Below are 5,509 nucleotides of genomic sequence, written 5' to 3'. Positions count from 1 at the left end.
GCATAATGTAGTGTATGCGTTGATGGGGCCTGCGGCACACAAGGCTTGCGAGGTTAGATGGTGAATGTGTTGGTCTTGTGCACGAGGCTATGGGCGTTGGCAAGCAACAAGGGCATGCGTGCGTTAGTCATAAGGTATGCATTAGCAAAAGGCTAGGCGATGGTAAGACAAACCATGAGGCGTTGAATTGAGACCTAGCTTACCCAAGGGTTGGTATGCGATGGTGATGTGCTATGCGCTAAGGCTGATTTATGCGCCAAGGACATCCGAGGGCATATGGACGCATATGACAAGGCTAGCAGCATGCGATGGAAGGATGTGATGGTCATAGTCCTAGTTGAACGCATGTGCCAAGGGTGAGCCATGCGAAGAGAGAAGTATGCGGCCAAACAAGGACTTGCGATGCCTTGAGGTTAGTGTGGCACAAGTGATGCGATGATCAAGGCATGTGATCAAGTAAGCATGTGGCCATGTAATTGGAAGGATGCGATAATGAGAGAGCTATGAGTTGATAGTTTCATCCAGACAAGTGGCTAAACCGAGAAGCTATGAGCTGATAGTTGCACCAAGAAATGTTTGTAATACATATGAGGTGTGGATGAAGGCATCAAGGGCCCGAGTTCACATTTTGGCAAGCATACTTGATCCGTTGGCCAAAAGGTTTGAGAACATGGTCATTGCACATGAGATCATGGAATCAATGCGAGAATTGTTTGAACGTAAGTTCTCACTATTCAAGAAAAACAAGATTGATGACAATGAAACCAATAGTGTCAGTTCCCAAGATAATCTTCAGTCCATATTGAATGTCAAGGGACTAACAGAGAAAGAAATTGATGCTAACTCTGATGAAGTTTATCGACGAGGATTATCCTTTGAAATGAAGCTTGGAGTTTATTAATTGGGTTTTGGTACTAATCCTACTACTCTCTAGAAAGGAAGAACTCCAAAGACAATAAATGTGATTTATTTGTCTTGGAGACGTGCTTAGTAGAGAATGATGGTTTTTCCTAGATAATTGATTCAATGGCTACTAACCACGTGTGTTCTTCCAATCAAAGATTTAGTTCTTGGAAACAGTTGGAAGCTGAAGAGATGACTCTTAGAGTTGGTACTAGTGAGGCCATTTCAGTTGTTGCTATAGGCAGGCTTAAATTATTTTTGGACAAGAAACGATATATATTATTAGATAACGTATATGTAGTTCCTCATATCAAGAGGAACCTACTTTTTATTTCTTGTCTGACTGAACAAAATTATTCTAAATCATTCTCCAAGAATAAAGTGTTTATTTTTAAGAATTAAATGGAGTTAGGCTTTGGTTCAATGGAAAATAACTTGTATGTACTAAGGCCGTTAGTCATAAAAGTTGTGTTCAATACTGAAATGTTCAAAACAATAACAACTATAAAAAGATCGAGAATTTCTCTTAAAGAAAATGCCCATCTTTGGCATCTAAGGTTAGGTCACATCAATCTCAATAGGATAGAAAAGTTGGTGAAAAGTGGACTTCTAAATGGTTTAGAAGAAAACTCTTTACCAGTATGTGAGTCATGCCTTGAAGGAAAAATGACTAAACGATTTTTATTGGAAAAGGATATAGAGCCAAAGAAACCTTGGAGCTTATACATTCAGACCTCTGTGGTTCGATAAATGTAAGAGCACGAGGTGGGTATGAATATTTCATCTCTTTCATAAATGATTATTCTAGATTTGGGTATCTATACCTAATGCAACATAAGTCTGAAGCTCTAGAAAAGTTTAAGGAATACAAGACTGAAGTTGAAAACTTGTTAGGTAAAAAGATAAAAACACTATGATCTGATCGTGGTGGAGAGTATATGGACTTAAAATTCCAAAACTATATGATAGAACATGGAATCACGTCCTAACTCTCAACTCCAGGTACAACTCAGCAGAATGGTGTATCAGAAAGGAGAAACAAAACCCTGTTGGACATGGTTCTGTCTATGATGAATTATGCTTATCTTCCTGACTCGTTTTGGGATATTCAGTAGAGACTGCAGTTTATATTTTGAACAATGTTTCCTCAAAGAGTGTTTCTAAAACACCTTTTGAGTTATGGAGAGGTCGTAAAGATAGCTTACGCCACTTCAGAATTTGGGGATGTCTAGCCCATGTGCTTATGGAAAACTCCAAAAAGTTGGAACCTCGTTCAAAAGTGTGCCTATTTGTAGGTTACCCTAAGGAAACGAGAGGTGGATACTTCTATGATCAAAGTGAGAATAAAGTGTTTGTATCAACAAACGCTACCTTCTTGGAAGAAGACCACATAAAGGATCATAAACCATGAAGTAAACTTGTTTTAAATGAAACTGCTGAGACTTCAACAAGAGTTGTTGAATAGACTAATAAATCAACAAAGGTTGTTGATGTTAGTTAATCTAGTCATCCATCTCAAGAGTTGAGATTGTCTCGACGTAATGGGAGGGTTATGAACCCACCTGTTCACTACATGTGTTTAATAGAAGCCCAAAACATCATATCTGATGATGGTGTTGAGGATCCATTGTCTTATAAGCAAGCAATGGAAGATGTTGACAAGGATGAATGGATTAAAGCCATGAATCAAGAAATGGAGTCTATGTACTTCAATTCTGTCTAGGAGCTTGTAGATGAACTTGATGGGGTAAAACCTATAGGTTGAAAATGAAGGAACTCTCAAACAAGAGAATCCATGAGTGGAAGCATATCTTTCCGATTTCATTGTGACAGAATTACCACACATACATCCTAACAAACAGATATGCATTGTCACACTAATTATTGGCATGCTTTAACAAATAAAATATAAAAAACTGAGAGAAACGTACCAGTTAAAGACTTTCTTCAATCAAACTCAGTCTAGTGGAAGAAAACTCTTCATTCTCCTTATCGTCTAGCAAACAATCGCCTACCAGCACCACGGTCGTCTACACGATCAGCAGCGCACGAACCAACAGCAACCGGGGACGACACCACTACTCGAAGCTCTTGGTATTTTCGGAGTGAGAATCCAAAGGGTGGACTTTCATGGAATTGGTAGAGGGAAGGAGAAAAATACGATCATGTAGTACGAACAAGTAAGTGGGAGATAGTAGAAGACTATCGTATAGTTGGGTGCTTGTCATTTAGAAAAAAGGTACATGATCGTGTAGGTTTAGCTAAGAGATCGTCTATCAAATGGTAAGCGATCGTTTAGGTCTGCTCAGCGGGCTAAACGATCGTATAGAAAACTTAAGCGATCGTTTAGATATCGCGGGCGATAGTTTAGTGCGCAGGTGTGCGATCGTTTAAGGAGACGGACACTATCGTATAGGCTCTCAACGCTAAGCGATCGTATAGATTCACACCGTAAGAGATTTTTCTTTCGTGTCTTTTTCATGTCTTGCAAAATGAAAACAATTTTCATTTTATTCTTCAGTTACAAGAACTGAATTCGAACTTCCCACTTTTGCACGATTCCGAAGAAATACTCGGCCAATTATCTCATAACTGCCTAATTAATTAATTAATTAATATAATCATATTATATCTAACCTATAGTTTGATATCATATATCTACTATAGTGTTTTCTCCTCTACTTGATATAAATTATATTTATATCCAATTTCCTCCAATAAATGTATCTCATACATTTAATCAATCATATCATATATAATTAACCAGTTCAATTATATCATATATAATCGAACTCCCTCTTGTCAATTTGAACATTTCAAATTAACCCAAAAACTAATTCTCAACTTTATCCAAGCTACCGAGGGGATCTTATGGACCTATGGCTCGATGCTCCAACGTTACGTGAATAACTAACTAAACTCTTTAGCCACAAAATCCACCATCCGTTAACTGCCAGACATTCCACTAAAGACCAACAGCTGAACTCTTCTCACCACAGATATATTTCTATGTCCATCGTATATAACCAATCATGAGTACGATGGCTCTTAACAGATGCTCGTAAGTACAGCTGGGCCGATTTACCGTTTTACCCGTGTAGTTACATCTCACTCCTTAAGTATCACTGATTCCACTAATGAACAATACAACATAGTCCAACTATGTGTGAACACTTCTCCGGCCAAGAGATGGTGTGTGGCACCACATCGTTTAAGCCCTGGAATCAACCCTTAAGGAAGCTATCTATCTACTTACCCCTGCTTCGGGGAAGGAGTGAATTCCATCTTGTGTAACTAAGTTCCCAACTCCCAAATCAGACGAATCCCTTAAGTGGTAGGTTTAAGTCGGCGACCTAGCCACTTGCACCCATGCAAATCAAAGAACCGTACTCAATGGCAGGAGTTCCCAACTCACTCAGGATTGAGGTCACATTACCTATGGTCATTCTAGTTAAGTAAAGTTTCTGTCATGAACGGGTGTTATATAATGAGACGTTAACACTTTGTGGTCAGGTCTTATATAAACTCTTTGTATAGGATGCCCCCGCTCGTATGTCCCCTACACAAATGATCAGGATCAGACCATCTGTGACAAGTTACAACACTTGTAACTATTCCACAAAGGGGCCGCATCTGTAGCGTTACCAGGATAAGGTTTCCCTCCTATATCCATATACTACAGACCATTTTGGTTATCACTTAAGACATGATCCACTTGTATGTCACCACATACATGCTTAAGTTACATCCAGATAACCAGGGATTTTAGGTTTATTGGTTTGTGGTAAAACAAATAAAACATTCAACTGAGCAAAATCAAGAAGTGAAGTAAAATATCATATATTATACATCACAAGCGTTCATACAAACTGTTTACAAACTATAGAACACGAGACTTTGGGGCATCAACCCCAACAATCTCCCATTTGTCCTAAAGCGAAGTGGGGTGTACAAAAACTAGTACAAAACAATAAACTAGGGCATAAAAGCCCCGTACAAGAAATCTCCCACTTGCTCTAGTCTAGACGTGGGCAATCCTATAGACCCATGCTCTGAAGGTGGCCCTCAAACACTGTAGTCGTGAGAGCCTTCGTAAACGAGTCAACAACATTGTGCTATGAAGCAATCTTCGTGATGATCACGTCTCCTCGATGCACTATCTCGCGGATCAGGTGATACTTCCGCTCTATGTGTTTACCGTGCCTGTGACACCTAGGCTCCTTGGAGTTCGTCACAGCTTCCCTATTGTCACAATAGAGCGTAATGGGCCTAGACATATCTGGAACAACTTCCAGTTCTGTCAAGAACTTTCTGAGTCAGACGGCCTCCTTAACGGCTTTGCAATCTACTACGTACTCTACCTCCATAGTGGAGTCGGCGATGCACCCCTGCTTCGTGCTTCGCCATACTACAGCTCTTCCGTTAAGAGTAAAGACTGACCCTGAAGTGGACTTGCGAGAGTCCCTATCAGTCTGAAAGTCAGAATCCATGTATCCAATAAGGATCAAATCCCTAGATCCATATACGAGTATGTAGTCCCTCGTTTTTTGAAGATACTTGAGGATGTTCTCTGAAAAATGTTCAAATTCAATTAGGGTTTCAATTA

The sequence above is a fragment of the Benincasa hispida genome, chromosome 7 (genome assembly GCF_027475165.1).
Source record: "Benincasa hispida cultivar pf3 chromosome 7, pf3_genome.v1.1, whole genome shotgun sequence".
NCBI classification, from domain to species: domain Eukaryota; kingdom Viridiplantae; phylum Streptophyta; class Magnoliopsida; order Cucurbitales; family Cucurbitaceae; genus Benincasa; species Benincasa hispida.
This window is presented reverse-complemented; position numbering follows the sequence as displayed.